The sequence below is a fragment of the Protopterus annectens genome, chromosome 14.part0 (genome assembly GCF_019279795.1).
Source record: "Protopterus annectens isolate FY-2018-M chromosome 14.part0, PAN1.0, whole genome shotgun sequence".
Lineage (NCBI taxonomy): Eukaryota > Metazoa > Chordata > Ceratodontiformes > Protopteridae > Protopterus > Protopterus annectens.
In genome coordinates, this window is record NC_056748.1 from 826,523,005 (window position 1) to 826,538,987 (window position 15,983).

The 15,983-nt window shown below is 46.0% G+C and overlaps 1 protein-coding gene across 1 annotated transcript in view; it reads left to right on the forward strand.

The window, feature by feature from the left end:
* TM9SF3 (transmembrane 9 superfamily member 3) overlaps positions 1–15,983 on the forward strand; it is a 1,446,273-nt gene that overhangs the window by 650,735 nt on the left and 779,555 nt on the right. The window lies entirely within an intron of this gene.

Below are 15,983 nucleotides of genomic sequence, written 5' to 3' on the forward strand. Positions count from 1 at the left end.
CAAGGTGGTATCTGATGTGATCCTCAACCAGGCCATACACCTACCTGCCTTCTTTCCCAACCCTCAAAACAAGGGGGGAAAAATTCTACACTCGCTAGACATGCACAGACAACTCAGATACTATCTGGACCATATTAAACCATTCAGAAAAACAGACCAACTACTTGTCAGCTTTGCCCCTGGGGCAGAGGGGGAAGCCCATTTCCAATCAAACCATTTCCAAATGGATATCACACTGCATCCATTTCTGCTACAGACTACATGGGAACCCCCCACCCCAGGTCTCTCCGTACCAATTCCACTAGGGCAGCCTCCACTTCCACAGCCTTCCTCAGAGGAGTCCCCACCAGGGACATCTTGGAAGCTGCCACCTGGAGCTCTGTCCATATCTTTGCAAAGCATTACCACCTACCTCTTTTTTGTAAGTCTAGGACAGGGTTTGCCTCTGCAGTTCTGTAGGGCCTGCTGACCCATGCCAAGGACTCTAACCTATCCTTCCACCCCTCTCTTCACCTTTGGGAATCCTCTCACAGGTGACGACTGTAACAGTGAAACATAAAGAACATAGTGCAGTTGTGTACACTTACCATAAATGCAAGTGTGGATTCACTGTTGCAGTCCTGGTTTCCCTTCCTCCATCCCCCATGTAGCATCTTCCCCTAGGGGGACATAAGCTTCCCTTGGTGGCTTTTAGCCACCAAGACCACTTTTCCTTATTTCCTTGTGCGTCTGACAGGTTAGAGCAAGAAAAACTGATGTAATGATGCTGGCTGCCTTGATGTTCTTCATCTCACATTGCTGCAGTCCTTGCACTTGGGTAGTCCGCTGTCCTCGGTCGGCCCGAATATCAAAGTATAAGGCTGACGTCGGTCAAGGCGCATTTGACTGACATCAGGACGTCAGGGTACAAATGCACATGACCGACGTCATATCCTCAGTCTTTTTTGCCGCATGGTCCGATGCCGAAGCAGCATTGCAAGTGCCGGTTGGCGTTCTGAGATTTTTCGATTTCGAAGTTTCAGACCGAGTTCAAAGTTGGCTAAGTACCCCGTTGGGGAATATTTTAGTTTTTTCTTGCCTCTGTGATTTCCGGATGTCAGAAAAAGTCAATAATTGCATTTCTTGTGGGAAACAGATACCGCATAGAGATTATCATACTTTGTGTATTCCTTGCTTAGGGCCTGAGCACGACGTTGTTGGCTGTCACTCTTGTGCTAGATTTAATAAACGCACTATAAAGAGAAGGTTGGATTGTGCAAGGTTAGTCTTTGGGAAGCGGTGTAATTATAAAATGCCGTCGGATGCTCCGGCCGCTTCTTCAAAGAAGCGCAAGGACAAGGCAGTCAAGCCCAGGCTAGAAGAACCGTCTGTACCGGACGCCGGTTCTTTAGATGTGTCGGTGGAGCCGGTGGCTCCACCGGAGGTTTCTTTGTGTTCCCAGGGTGAGACCTTATTATTGCAAGATGTGGCCTCTCAGGAGGCAAGTCAGGCTGAGGGGGCTTCTCAGGTTACTATACTCCCCTCCCTTCCTAGGGTGGCTAGGCCCTCTCCTTCTGTTTCAAAGGCTTCTCCCAGGGGCAGGCCAGGTTTGGCTTCAGTTGGTGTTACCCCTAGCTCTTCAGGTACTTTGCCCAAGAAGCATATGCTTAAAATGGCAGAAGATTTGATTACTTTAATTAGGGGTTCTATGCCCCCTCCTGATAAGAGGCCTAGGATGGAGCCTGAGCTGGGGGTTTTGAGCAGGCTTCAGATGTTTCAGAGTCTTCGGCTGAAGACTTGCAGGAGTATTCTCCTTATTCTGATTCTGATGTGGATGATTCTACTCCTTCTGCTTCTCCTCCTGAGGATTTTTCTTTTTCAGAAACTCTTCATTCCATGAGGGAGCATTTTAAGTGGGAAGGTCAGGACTTCTCTGATTCCAGGAAAAGGCTTAGGAATTTTTGTTTTACCCCAGCATAGGCCTTTGGCTATACCTCCTGTTTTGGATGTGGTAGAAGATGTTTTACAGAGGCTTCTCTTAATCCTGATTCTTTGCCTCCTGCTCCTGTTAAGCCGGATAGGTATTACAGGGTGCCTGAAGCTCATAAGTATCTTTTAAGAGTCCTAGGGCTGACCCAGACACTGTTAGTCAGGGGCCTAAAGGTGTTAAGGCTTCTGTTGTTAAGAATCCGGTTCCTGCAGACAAAGAGGCTAGGGCCTTGGATAGATGGGGAAAGAAAGTTTATACTTCTTCCACTCTGGCTATGAGGGCTTTGAATTGCCAGTTTCACATGTTGAAATACCAGAACTATCTCCTTTCACAATTAAAGTCTAAGGTTGATGCTCTGGCAGTAGGTATTGATTGTAAAGAGTTGCAAGATTTAGTACATGTTTCTGAACAGGTGGGTAAGCATTCTTTGCAATGTGGTTTTGATGCTGTACAGGCCTCGTCTAGGGTGGCTGCCACTGGGTCAGTTCTTCGCAGGCATGCCTGGCTACGGGATCAGAATTTGTCTGATCATGTTAAAACGAGGATTTTAGAGGCTCCTTTACAATCTGACGTGTTGTTTGGTCCTCCTGTTGAGACAGTTTTAAAGAAAATGGAGGACAAGGCTAAATCTATGCAGACTGTTAAAGATTTTTTGCAGGTCCAGCCTCCAAAGTTTAGTAGAAATTGGCCTACTAAGGGGTGGACGTATCCTTCTTATGATTCCCAGTCTAGGGGTAGATCTAGACGTGGTAGGGGCAGAGCTCAGGGCTCTTTCAGGCCTAGAACAGGGAGTTCTCCTGCACAGTCTTCGGGTGAGGGCAGGGGTCAGTCCTTTCGTAAACAGACCCAATGACCTACCTTTTCAGCTGCCAGAGCCTTCTCGTCTGGCAGCACCTTTGGGAGGAAGGTTGGCACTTTTCAAAGAAAATTGGAGTTTAATTACCCAAGACAGATGGGTATTGGATATCATACACCACGGCTACAGGTTTTATTTCCATACCTTGCCTCCTTTCAAAGGCATGCCAGACGTTCCTCCTCAACAAAGAATAGAGGCTCACAAGCAGGTTTCTCTGTTGCTCCAAATAGGGGCCATACAGCCGGTCCCTATGCCAGAAGTGGGTCTAGGTTTCTATTCTCGCCTGTTCCTAGTACCAAAGAAGGGGAACACGTGGAGACCAATTTTGGATTTATCTATCCTCAACACTTATCTGGACATTCCCAAGTTCAAAATGTTGACGTTGCAGCAGCTTTTACCTCTGCTGGGCAAAGATCATTGGATGGTAACTTTGGATCTCAAGGAGGCTTACCTTCATGTTCCTATCAGACTAAGTTGCAGGAAGTATCTGCGTTTTCGAGCTGGGACTTCTCACTATCAGTTCTCTGCATTGCCCTTTGGCTTATCTACTGCGCCCAGAGTGTTCACGAACGTTCTGGCTCCAGTGATAGCTTTCTTCAGGCTAAAAGGAATACAAATCTATCCTTATTTGGACGACTGCCTGATTCTGGCTCAAGGAAGGGAAGAGCTTCTTCATCATTTGGAATATGTGATAGCAGTGCTAAGATGCCTAGGGTATTCTGTGAACGAAATAAAGTCCAGTCTAGTACCCTCTCAGGACATGTGCTTTCTGGGTGTGAGACTGAATACAGCATCCCAGATGGCCCTTTTAACCCCGGACAAACAAAAGAGTCTATCCCTTTACTTCCATCAACTATCTCATCAGTCCGTGCTGACTGCAAGGACAGTCCTTCAAGCATTAGGGTTCATGGCATCTTGTATTCTGGTGCTTCCCAATGCCAAACTGCATATGAGGAAGCTACAATGGTATCTCAAAAATGTATGGACACAGCACTGCCAGGATCTGGACACTGTCATTCAAATAATACCTTGCATTCAAAAGGAATTTTTATGGTGGGCTCAGGAATGTCACCTAAACAAGGGACTCTCTGTGACCCGGCCAGAGGCGAGTCAGATTTTAACGACAGATGCCTCAGACAAAGCTTGGGGAGCTCATCTAAATGGAAAGTGGATACAAAACAAGTGGCCTGTCAGACTACAACATCTACATATCAACATGAAGGTGATGTTAGCAGTCCAGTTTGCATTAATAGCTTTCAAGGAATTACTTCTTCCTGGGCAGGTGTTGATTCTAACAGACAACACAACTGTCATGTGGTACATCAACAAGCAAGGGGGAACGCATTCTTATCCTCTATGCAGGCAAGCAATGATTTTGTGGGAGACTGCTCTCAGTTTACAGCTCAATCTTCAGGCAAGGTTTCTGCCAGGAGCACAGAACTCCTTAGCAGATGTGTTGAGCAGACGAATTATGGATCCCCACGAGTGGAAATTGGATCCTCATGTATTTCAGAAATTGACAGTGTCATGGGGAACTCCAGACATAGATCTGTTCGCTTCTCCACTGAACCATCAGCTGCCAAAGTTTTGCACAAAATGGTTTCATCCCACAGCTTGGAGAGTGGATGCTCTTTCTTTCAATTGGAGCAATCTTCATGTGTATGCCTTTCCTCCTCTGCCTCTCCTCCCAAAGGTACTTCTAAAGGTCAGACAGGACAAGCCAAGGATGATTTTAATAGCTCCAGATTGGCCTCGACAGCACTGGTACCCATTATTGAGATGTCTGGTACGGAAGCCTCCATGGCCTTTGCCTTCGATTCCACACCTGTTGTCACAGGAGGACAGCCATTTGCTGAATGTCAAACTTCGCTCTCTTCACCTAACAGCCTGGCATATTCTGTTTTGAACCATAGAGGGTCTCAACTTCCGCAACAAGTTTTGAATGTGATTTTGGAAGCTAGAAGGCCTAGTACAAGGAAAGTGTACGCAGATAAATGGAAGAGATTTTTATTTTGGAGTGCAGCAAAGATTTTGATGTTTCTGAGCCTAATTTGAGTGTGGCTCTTCAATATCTTACTGAGTTATTGGACAAAGGTTTGTCTTTCTCTTCTATTAAGGTTCATGCTGCAGCAATTTCGCTCACTATGATTGTGACCCACCATTGTTTTCTCATCCTTTGTTCAAGCAATTTCTTAGAGGGCAAAGAATATAAGACCGCCACGAAGAGCTCCTACTCCTGCTTGGGATCTCAATTTTGTGTTGGAGAAACTCACTCTACAACCTTTTGAGCCTGCAGCTACTTCTGAGTTGAAATATTTATCATGGAAGACTGCTTTTTTGTTGGCAATTACCTCTGCAAGAAGGGTTTCTGAATTGCAGGCCCTTATGGCGGTTGAGCCTTTTTTGATTTTCCATAAGGATAGGGTATCATTACGTACTAATCCTTCCTTTATGCCTAAGGTGGTTTCTAGTGTGGCTTTAAACCAAACTATTAATTTGCCTACTTTTTATGCAAATCCCCAAAATAAAGGGGGAAAGATTTTGCACACTTTAGATGTACACAGGCAGTTGCGTTATTATTTAGACAGAACTAAAGGGTTCAGGCAGTCTCAGCAGTTGTTTGTTTCTTTTGCTTTGAGTTCTCAGGGCAAGCCTGTGTCAAAACAAACTATTTCTAAGTGGATTGGGTTTTGCATTGCTTTCTGTTATTCCCATCATGGCAAGGAAGTTCCAGCTGGGATTAGGCCTCATTCCACTAGGGCTACTGCCACTTCAACAGCTTTTTTGAGGGGAGTGGCAACCAAGGATATTTTGGAGGCAGCTACTTGGAGTTCAGTGCATACTTTCTCTAGGCATTATCACCTGCCACTTTACTCTAAATCCAGGGCTGGTTTTGCCACTGCTGTTTTGCAGGGCATTTTGGCAGCTCCTGCTTCCTTGTAGTTAGCCATCCTCCCTTACCTCTGCTTTGGGATTCTACCCAAGTGTAAGGACTGCAGCAATGTGAGATGAAGAACATAGTACAGTTTTGTACCTACCATAAATGTAGATGTTCGAAGATCCACATTGCTGCAGTCCAATTTACCCTCCCTCCTTCCCCTCTGCAGTTAGAGGTGGTTGTGTGGGTTGGGTTGTACTTATTGTGTATATTGTATATATTGTACATATAGTTAGTGCAAGGGTGGTTGGTTGGTTGTTTGCTGTCTTTTGGTTTTGACCTTTATTTTTAGGGTCTTCTGACATCTGGGGCAAGAAAAGACTGAGGATATGACGTCGGTCATGCGCATTTGTACCCTGACGTCCTGATGTCAGTCAAATGCGCCTTGACCGACGTCAGCCTTATACTTTGATATTCGGGCCGACCGAGGACAGCGGACTACCCAAGTGCAAGGACTGCAGCAATGTGGATCTTCGAACATCTACATTTATGGTAGGTACAAAACTGTACTTTTTATAGCACTGACATCAGACTACAGGCAACAGCAGCCGATGCAAACAAAATTGACTCTGGTATTCGCAGAGGCTGAAGGCTACCACAGCAGGGATAACCCACAGGTGATGACTGCAACAGTGAATACACTCAAACATCTACATTTATGGTAAGTGTACACAACTGTACTTTCTTCAACACCAACATCAGATCCTACTTCTGAACTAATCTCGAAAGAAGCGTTGTAAGTCTGATCCAAAGACGACTACGATTCTGCCAGCTTTAGACTCAAAAGAGACTTCCTCGAATCGTACCTTGTCTGATCCAAAGTCCTTACCATGAACGAGGTATTTTCCTTTGTTGGATCCAGTGCCTTTGAGGGTTCCATCCCCATTCCTTGGGTCCAGCTACATTCCAAACCTCCATCTGTCACTTCCTCTCGCTCTCTCAGTAGTCTGACCGAGGTTGATGTGGATAGGATGATGAGTAAATTTCTCTTGGCACAGATACAGATGGGTGTTCTCCCAACTCCTACCCCCTTGGGTCTGGAAGTCTGTGTTTCTACCACTTTGCCATTATCAGCTGCTTCTTTGATCTGAGCCCTCCAGGTCAGTATGCATCGGCACAGAGAATGTTCTCATTTTCGGCTCCTAAGGTACCTCTAAGTTCACCAGGTCTGGCTTCTTCAGAGCCAGATGACTCTGAGCTGAAGCGTTCCTTTTGGATCTAAAGTGTTTAGAGTTGACTCTGAGCCTTTTGGAGCCATCTCTTCCCCTCAGAGCTTCGACACTAGACAGCTTGGCTCTGACTTCCACTTCCGGTGGATTGCCTTGGGGACAGGGAGAGCCGATGGAGCAGAAGAGTGTCTTCTCAACTCCATTGGCTTCCTTCTTCCCACAGCATTCTGCCTTTGAGGTGGTGAAGAGTGTGTTCTTTGCTCAGGAAGGATGGATGGAATCCTACCCCCTCGTATCTTCCTTCTGCATCCTGTGTGTCTTTGTGTCTTGAGCCACATCATTCTAAGCCACAGGGGACAGTAAGCTGAAAATCTCCAGGCTACCCAGCAGGGTTTTACAATCTCTTCTGATACTTCACAGAAACATTTCACCGAGGAAGTCCCTAGGAAGAGGAAGTGCAAGAGGATGCACTTGGACTACCCTCGAGAGTTGATCACTAAAAATACTAATTTTGATGAAGGAGAGGGGTCCCCATGATCACCCACCTGAAGATGTCTAATTTGTAGACATTCCTGAGATCTTTAAGGAGAGGGGTGGTTGGTCCTCCGATAACCTTTCCCTAGAGGAATCTGTATTCCTTGAAGCCTTTGGAGCTGGCCCGTGTAACTATTGGGTTACTCCACCCACAGATGAGCTTATTGACTTGATCTCTAGGCAGGCGTGAAAGGAGCCTGATTTCAGTTGAACCAATCCAGAAGACACCAGATCGTATTCTTGTCCACCAGTAGGTAGGGAATACTGCATTAAAGGAATGCCAGTAGATCCTATGGTCATGGCAGAGGCCACAAAGAATGAACTCCGGAGCAGAGTTCCTCTGTCCATCCTCCTAACAGGGAGTCTAGGGCACTGGACATATTTGGGAAGCATGTTTATGCTTCAGTGAATTTTGACCTTAGATCGCTGAACTGTCTAGCACACTTTACCAGACTACAAAGTGATTTGATAAAGTAACTTTCAAAATCCCTTTCAGGAACTGTTAATGACGAGGCTCAGACTTCTGTGACCTCTCAACTGACTACCCTACAGGCTATTTCTAATTCGTCCATGAGGCTTATCTGTCATACACCTGAAGGTGCCTCAAGGGCAGCGGGTTCAGGCATTTTCATTAGGCGGCATGTCTGGATACACTTATGTGATTTTGTGGAGTCATTCAAATCCTTGTTAGTCAGTGCACTCTCTGGCAGCAGTTTGTTGTTTGGTCCTAAAGTTAGACACACACTCCAGGTGTGAAAAAGATGGACAGACCCTCTCTGCAGTGGGCATAGTTTTTTTCGACTCCTCAAAGATCCCTCTCTAGGGATCAGTGAGAGGTAAAACAGTGTGGTTCAAGAAGTCCCAGGGTCCTTTCTAAGATCCGTGTGGAGATAGTTCCCCAGGGGCAAAGGTGGGAACTCAAATGAACGACGCCCATGAAGCGCAGAGGAGGTCCACAGAACTAGGGATCCAGAGATTCCTTCTCCGATGGACCCTATTAGCACTTCTGAAAGGAGGCCCCATTGTCCACCTCTGGAGGCAGTCGGGGGTTGTTTATCCCTGCACCAGAGAGCCTTGCTAAATGTAACAAAAGATACATGGGTGCAGTGGATTATTTCCAGAAGTTATACAATTCTTTTTTCCCCCTGCCACCTCCACATGTATGCAAAATTCCTGTTGTTCCACCCTGTCAGAGGAAAGCAGCAAGACTAGAAGTACAAAAGCTGCCAGAAAAAAGTGTCATGCAATTGGTCCGATCAGACCAGATAGAATCCAGAACGTACACAAGATTCTTTTTAGTGACAAAGAAAGCAGGGGACTGGAGATCAGTTCTGGATGTCAGCGAATTGAACATAGCAGTTCGACACACAAAGTTTCGGGTGGTCACAGATCAGTCAACTCTGCCTTTCCTAGGCAAGGACAGCTAGTTGAGCTAGGTAGACTTTCAGGATGCCTACTATCACATAAAAATGAGCAGACAATCCAGAAGCTATTTATGCTTCTGGTTGAGAGCCAGTCACTGCAAGTTCAGAGCACTGCCCTTTGGCCTCACCAAGAGACCCCAGGGTGTTCACCAAATGCATAGCAATGGTAGCAGCTTACTTGAGACTGCAGGGATTCAGAGTTAGCATCTACCAATAAGAGCGAGAGATTGGGTACACCAGACTCGCTCTGTTCTGGAGATAACCATAAATTACAAGTCTCAGTTAAAACTGTCTCAAACATTGGAATTCATCGGAGCAGTTTTCAACATGGTTTGATTGACAGCTTCTCTTCTTCTTTCAAGAGTACAGTCTATCAGATTCCAGGTTGAAAAATAATTCACAGTACCACAGTTTCTGCCTGTTTGATTCTTCAAGCTTTGGGGTCAGTGTCAGCACCTATAATATTAGTTCGTCTAGCAAGATTTCGTATGAGAATTCTTCAGTGGATATTGGCAACACAATGGTCAATTCTTTATCAATGCATTTCATCCCAAATAAGAATCACTCAGACGTGCAAGTGACACCTTTGGTGGTGGATGCAATCATATCAAGTTCTACAAGGCCAGAGTTTCACTTTCCCTCAGCCCAAGGCTATAGTGACCCCTGACCCTTCCCAGATTGGGTGGCCGGGTACTTCTGGAGAAGACAGTCCAAGGCACTTGGACCCCCCCCAAAAAGGCCAATATGCATATCAATGTCCTGGAAATGAGAGTGGTGCTTTTAGCATTGCAGGCCTTTCAAGACTCTCTCACTTTTGGGACAGTTGCTATACAGACAGCATGTCAGTAATCTGGTATATAAACAAAGGGGGTCCAGGTCTTTACCCCTTGTGTCTAGAAGCCCTCAGTGTGTGTCAATGGGTGATCTCATCCAACTGCTTTCTGATAGCAATGCACATTCCTTGGAAATCCAACGTGATAGCAGACAAATTGAGCAGCTCCTTTCTACTACCTCATGAGTGGTCTCTAAACATGAAAGTGACAGAAATGATTATTCATCAGTGGGGGCAATCTTGCTGCAATCTTTTTGCTTCTCCTCTAAACAACAAGTGCAGCAGATTTTTTCCCCTGATCCCTCATATCGAGGGAATCACCAGGGATGGTGTACTCCACTATTGGCCCCCTCCTCGTCTTCTCTATGCTAATCCACCAACTTCCTTAATTCCAAAATTTCTGCAGAAAGCAGCCTGGTTGTAGAGCAAAGACATCCTCCTTCCACCTTACTGGCCTTGACAGATTTGTTTCCCCTTCCTTTGACCTCATCTTCTTTACCCACTTTGGATTCTGGATCCGATTCAAGACCTCATGTCTTGTCCGACAGGCATGATTCATCTGGATATATCAAATCTCAAGCTAACAGCGTGATTTCTCCAGATGTCCTTCAAGGATGCATCTGCAGTCCTTACAAATGGGTTGTCCTGTCGTCAGGCAGCCCTTCGGTCGGCCGGATTCCAAAGTCTGGGTCTGGCCTCGGCTGGTGTCGCACTTCACCCGACGTCATAGCTGCAGTTCTTCGGGTATAAAGGCATCAGCCGACGCCATTTTCCTCAGTCTTTCTTGCCGCGTGGCGCCCGAAGCAGAAGCTGTTCGCAAGTGCCGGTCGGTCAGAACCAGATATTGCTACTACCGAATACTTCTTCTACTACCGAAGACTTCTAAAAAGCTAAGTACCCCGTTGGGGACTCTTTCTTGCCTCAGCCGATGTCAGAAAAAGTGAATAACTGTTTAACTTGTGGGAAACAAATACCTCATAAAGATTTCCACTCTTACTGCTTACCTTGTTTAGGCCCAGACCACGACATAGCAGCTTGTCTAGCCTGTGCTTCTTTTAACCGACGGACGCTTAGACGTCGGTCGGAATTTGCTGAGGAGTTTTTCGGCTCAGATTTTGCTTACATTATGCCGTCGGATCCTCCGACTTCGCAAATATCTAAAAAGCGCAAGGATAAGGACCGACACTCGCGGTCCGCGGTTTCGGCTGAAACCGCGGTTAAGCCAACCGCGAGTGTCTCGGTTTCGGCTGAAACCGAGCTCGCGGTTCTTCCTTCAGCCGAAAACTTACCAACTACCGAGGCCTCATCCAACCTGGTGGAATCGGCTTCTGAAATCCCACCTGCTCTTGCAGGTTCCCAGGAATTATCTGATACTATACCCTTGGATATTTCAACCCCTGCACGTGGAGCTGCTAGGCCACCTGCAGCCATGTCGATTAAGGCCTTTGCCAGGGCTAAAGCAGCTAAATCTACCAAATCTGTGCCTGCTAAGACCCCCTCTCACAGGCCGAGTTCTAGTTCACAAATGCTTAGTCTGGCAGAGGATCTCATTTCTTTGATCCGGGGATCCCAACCTCACCCAGACAGGGCCTCTCACCCACCTCCAGAGAAGAGGCCTAGAGCTGAGCCCCCTGAGCCAGTTTCTACAGATGACTCCTCTGATGATACAGATAATTCAAACCCTCCAGAGGGCCCTTTCTCCCCTTATGAAGACTCTGATGCTGAAGAGTCCATTCCTTCTGCCTCTCCGCCTGAGGAATTTTCCTTTGGGGAAACCTTGCATGCTATGAGGGAACAATTTCAGTGGCAGGGCCAGGATTTCTCAGACTCTAGAAAAAGGCTTAGAACTTTTCTGCATTTACCACAGCATAGGCCTTTAGCCATCCCTCCAGTTCTCTCTGTTGTGGATGATGCATTTAATGATGCTTGTACTTCTCCTGATTCACTACCTCCAGCCCCTGCTAAGCCCGATAGGTACTACAGGGTCCCGGACACACATAATCATTTGTATAAGGCTCCTTTTGCAGATCCCGAAACTATCTCCCAGGGACCTAAGGCTGTAGCAGCTACCTCTGCCAAAAACCCCCTCCCCTCTGAAAGGGAATCCAGGTCCTTAGAGAGATGGGGTAAAAAAGTTTACACTTCTGCTACTCTTTCAGCTAGGGCCTTGAACTGTCAATTCCACATGATTCAGTATCAAGAATTTGTTAGACCAGTTAACTAAAAAGCTGTCCTCAGATGAACCATTAGACAAAAAATCTGTTCAGGAAATGGTACATAACATTCAACAGGTCAGTAATCATTCCTTAAAATGCGGCTATGATGCACTGGAAGCTTCCTTTAGATCAGCCATGACTGGCACAGTGATCAGAAGGCATGCATGGTTAAAAGAGCAGGCCTTACCAGACCATGTCAAATCAAAGCTACTAGATACTCCTATGGACAAGATCAATTTGTTTGGCTCTCCTGCACAGCAGGTGCTGAAGAAGATGGAAGAGAAGGCAAAATCTGTCCAGACGGTGAAAGATTTCCTACAGGTCCAACCTCCAAGGTTTAGCAGGAATTGTCCCTCCAAGAATTGGTCCTTTCCAGACACCTCCAGAGCCCAGAGGGGCAGGAATAGGCGCTCAAGAGGCAGAGGTCAATCCAGAGGTACCTACAGTGGACGTCAGTGGCAGGCTAACAACCAGCGAGGTACAGCCACGGATACAGCCTCCACCACTACTGCAGGACAATCACAGTGACTTGGCTCTGGCACCGCCTACCAGGGAACAACTAGAAGCACCCTTAGGCGGGAAGCTAGCCTTATTTTCAGTAAACTGGCATTACATCACAGCAGACAAGTGGATTTTGCAGACAATAGACCAAGGTTACAGGTTTCACTTCCATACTCTACCAAGGAAGAGAGGAATGCCAAACCTACCTCCAAATCAAAAGGCAGAAGCTCTAAAACAAATAACTCTCTTACTAAGGATGAGAGCTGTAGAAAAGGTACCATCTGTGGAGCAAGGACAGGGATTTTACTCCAGACTCTTCCTGGTACCAAGAAAAGAAAACCAATGGAGACCTATTCTCGACCTGTCCGCTTTAAATACATTCCTCATTGTCCCAAAATTCAAAATGCTGACCCTACAGCAGCTTCTTCCCATGTTGGGCAAGGAGTCTTGGCTGGTAACTCTAGATCTCAAGGAGGCATACCTGCACGTCCCCATACGACCAAATTGCAGAAGATACCTCAGATTTCTTGCAGGATCAGAGCATTATCAATTCTCAGCATTGCCCTTTGGCTTATCTACTGCGCCCAGAGTGTTCACGAAATGCCTGGCATCAGTAATTGCTCATTGCAGGCTTCAGGGAATCCAAATCTACCCTTACCTGGACGACTGCCTGTTACAAGCGGACAACAAAAACAAGCTAACAGAAGACTTGAAAAGGGTCATTTATCTACTGCAAGCCCTGGGATACACAGTCAATATAACAAAGTCAAGGCTGATACCATCCCAAAGGATAACCTTTTTGGGTGCCGAGCTGGACACATCAAAACAAATGGCATTCCTAACAGTAGAAAAACAAGAGAAACTCCCTCTTTGCTTCTTGGCATTAACAAAACAGAACCAGCTAACAGCAAGAAAAGTCCTGCAAGCCTTGGGTTTCATGGCATCCTGCATAATATTGGTTCCACATGCCAGACTGCATATGAGAAAGTTACAGTGGTACCTAAGGAATTTATGGTCTCAGCACAAGCACAACCTAGATACCCAAATTCCAATAATCCCATGCCTGAAACAAGAATTCCAATGGTGGGCTCAGGCCTGTCAATCAAACAAAAGACTGCCCTTCCACAGCACTCAACCAAGCCAGACAATCACAACGGACGCCTCAGACCTCGGTTGGGGGCCGCACATGCTGGACAAGTGCATACAAGGCTTATGGACTCAAGACCAGCTGCACCTACACATAAATCAAAAGGAAATGCTGGCAGTAAAACTGGCAATTCAGACATTCAGACCATTTCTTCGACAAGGTCAACTGTTGATAAGGACAAACAACACCACAGTTATGTGGTATATCAACAAACAAGGAGGCACACATTCGTACCCTCTATGCCGGATGGCAATGGACCTCTGGAATGTGGCCCTGAGCTTCAACATTCAGTTGCAAGCAATTCTTGTGCCAGGAAAAGAAAACATTCTAGCAGACATACTAAGCAGAACTACCACGGATGCCCACGAATGGATGCTGCATCCGGACATCTTCAAAACCATTACAAGAAAGTGGGGACTACCAAAAGTAGACTTATTTGCATCCCCACGCAATCACCAACTGAAGAAATTCTGCACAAGGACGTACCATCCACTTGCTTGGAAAGTGGACTCCCTATCTTTCAGTTGGAAAAACCTGACAGCATATGCATTCCCACCACTTCCTTTGATGCACAAGGTGCTATTGAAAATCAAAGAGGACCGTCCAAGAATCATCCTGATAGCTCCAGACTGGCCAAGGCAACATTGGTACCCATTACTGAGGAGCATGTCTCGGGAACAAATATGGACTCTACCTCTAGTTCCCTTACTGTTAACACAGAACAACTACAACACCCTGCATCCAAACCTGAAAACACTGCAGCTGACTGCCTGGAACATTGCATAAGACCAAATAACCCAAATTTATCCCAAAGGGTTAAAGACATTATCTTGGAGGCTCGCAGACCCTCAACAAGAAAAAATTATTCAGCAAAATGGAAAAGATATCACATTTGGAGTACTGCAAAGGGAGAAAATGTGTCACTGGTAAACATAGCCAACATCTTGGAATACTTGGCAGAGCTCTTCCACAACGGCCTGTCCTATTCTTCCATTAAGATTCATGCATCAGCTATTTCTGCAGAATACAACTTGGATCCTCCAGTCTTCTCACATCCTCTGCTCAGGCAGTTTCTAAGAGGAATTAAAAATGTAAAACCACCTAGGAAGCCACCATTGCCAGCGTGGGACTTGAACTTTGTGCTAGAAAAGTTGACACTCCCTCCTTTCGAACCAGCAGCAACAGCAGACTTACAATACTTATCATGGAAAACTGCTTTCCTGCTTGCAATCACTTCAGCAAGAAGGGTATCTGAGCTACAGGCATTAATGGCAGTACAGCCCTTCCTGATCTTCCATCAAGATAGAGTGTCCATGAGAACAAATCCTACTTTTATGCCAAAGGTGGTCTCCAGGGTATCTTTAAATCAAGCTATTCATCCACCTACATTCTTCCCCAACCCACAGAACAGTGGGGAAAGACTGTTGCATACCTTGGATGTACATAGACAACTACGCTACTACCTGGACAGGACCAAGGGCAATAGAAAAACTGACCAACTACTGGTAGCATATGCAACAGGAATGGAAGGAAAAGCAATTTCAAAACAGACAATCTCTAAGTGGATAGGAAATTGCATTAAATTTTGTTACTCCTATCATGGGAAGAAAACTCCAGAAAACATCAGGCCTCACTCTACAAGGGCAACAGCCACTACCACAGCTTTTCTACGAGGAGTGGCTACCAAAGACATTTTAGAGGCTGCTACTTGGAGCTCCGTGCATACATTTGCCAAGCATTATAATTTACCTTTATACTCCAGATCCCGAGCAGGTTTTGCCACTGCTGTTTTGCAAGGGATCTTAACTACACCATAATCTTATTTCTCCTCCTCCCCCAGTTTGGCTATGGTATTCTACCCATTTGTAAGGACTGCAGATGCATCCTTGAAGGACATAGTACAGTTTTGTACCTACCATAAATGTAGATGTCCGATAGGCATGCATCTGCAGTCAGGATTACCCACCCTCCTTCCCCTCTGTGGTACTCCTAGGGTATTTGCCCATCTTGTAGCTAGCTGGGGGAATCCATTATGGTGTATTTGTTTGTATATATGTACATACATGCTTATTTTTTGTTTGCTCTCTACTATTTGGAACCATTTGCATTTATCCAAATTTAGCCTTCCTAGAGGGCTACTGGCATCTGGGGCAAGAAACACTGAGGAAAATGGCGTCGGCTGATGCCTTTATACCCGAAGAACTGCAGCTGTGACGTCAGGTGAAGTGCGACACCAGCCGAGGCCAGACCCAGACTTTGGAATCCGGCCGACCGAAGGGCTGCCTGACGACAGGACAACCCATTTGTAAGGACTGCAGATGCATGCCTATCGGACATCTACATTTATGGTAGGTACAAAACTTTACTTTCCGTTAATAGCCAGATGACTGATGCTCT